Consider the following 605-nt stretch of genomic DNA (forward strand, 5'->3'; position numbering starts at 1 on the left):
ATACTCTATAGATTATATTAATTTATGCACGAATAAATTAATCACATTAATTTACATGATTCAAGGATCAACCGAAAAAATATCTGGAAGCCGACTCGGATGATAACTTGAATTTCTTTGACCAAGAACAGTCCTTGCTCCAAGCTTTGTGTTTAGAATACCAAAGTCTTCCATATCAATTCCTTGATTCTACGTAGACGTGTGTGTGGGCACACGTGAGACAAAAACATGTTTCTTAAACACTCGAATTTCCACAAATACCAACGCATGCACGATGTGGAATTTTTGGAGAAAAATATTTTGCTCTCTTTTTCCTCTATGAGAAATTCTGCCACCTCTGAAAAACTAGAGCTGAAAATATGTTAAAAATTGTCTCTACAATTTTCTATCTTTCTCATATTTAAAGAGAAGAAGTTAAACTTCAAAATAGAATCAAATCCTTATCTCCAATTTTGAATTTGGAACAAAAAATCCCTTCTCCTTATCGACTTGGTGGCCGGCCACACTCTAGGGTTTTATCCCTGTGTGTGGCGCCTATCTCAGATAGGGAAGGAAGAGATTTTATCCTTGATCCAGTAGTCCAATTTTAATTTAGATTCAAATTC

Source organism: Morus notabilis, unplaced genomic scaffold (assembly GCF_000414095.1).
Source record: "Morus notabilis unplaced genomic scaffold, ASM41409v2 Scaffold54, whole genome shotgun sequence".
In the NCBI taxonomy this organism is placed as follows: domain Eukaryota; kingdom Viridiplantae; phylum Streptophyta; class Magnoliopsida; order Rosales; family Moraceae; genus Morus; species Morus notabilis.